This window comes from Buceros rhinoceros, unplaced genomic scaffold (genome assembly GCF_000710305.1).
Source record: "Buceros rhinoceros silvestris isolate BGI_N320 unplaced genomic scaffold, ASM71030v1 scaffold10563, whole genome shotgun sequence".
NCBI classification, from domain to species: Eukaryota; Metazoa; Chordata; class Aves; order Bucerotiformes; family Bucerotidae; genus Buceros; species Buceros rhinoceros.
In genome coordinates this window covers 37555-38494 of record NW_010405381.1, presented here as the reverse complement: position 1 = coordinate 38494, position 940 = coordinate 37555, and positions in this window count along the sequence as shown.

The window sequence follows — 940 nt, the reverse complement described above, 5'->3', positions numbered from 1 at the left end:
AAAAGTCAATGAAAGTTGTACTGTAACAAGAACCACGAAAGCAAATTGGTAGTTAATGATAAAAGATTATGGGACGATGAAACATATAAGCGCTTAGGAAGAGATGAGGCCTTTTGCTAAAATGGAAGCCAACAGTTCTGCAACTACAAAGGAGCTGCAGGCGCTTAAAAATTGTCGGGCAGATTGCTCCATCTGCAGCTGGTGGGCTTTACAAAGGGACACGAGCTGATCAGGTACTTGAGGGAAAGGCAGGGGCAATCTCTGTTAAATATTTTTAGGAACAACTGTTGACTTCTTTAGACCTTCTGATGTGTTTGCAAATGTGTCCCGGTAAAAAACTTGGGTTTCATAACATTAGAGGTTTTCCACAGATTGTGTATTGTTGATTTTTCTTTTTAAATGGAAAAAGATGTTTTTTCTGACAGCTATGGCAGCAAATTGAATTAAAAATAAGCGAAGTATGAACCAAAATCATTTAATTCATGTTTTAACAAGTCCTGGAGTTATAATACAGGTGAAACCTGCATGATTTAACAACAGATCTCTTCCTGACAACCAGTGATAATTCTGAAGAAAAAGAAATCCTTTAATTCTTCACAGGTGATAGGAGGTTTATACAGGATGAATTAAAGGAGCAAAAGATTAAAATCTCTTATATGATTCTCATCAAAAAGCACTGGATATTTCTATGATCAAAAGCTCTAGGTGTTCAGTAGTAGAAATGGATTTTTGTCTCCCTTGCCTCTTTCATCAATAGACCTCAGGATTCACATCATAACCATAAACTCAGCTGAATTCCAGGTTTCTTGTTTGTGAAAACTTTTGACTGAAAAATGAAACCAACCTCCACATGACAAGAAAAGAAAATCCTGCAGATTTTCTGTGAATTAGAATGCACAGTGGCGGGTTCGCCCCCCACCGGGGGCCTGTCCAGCGGCAT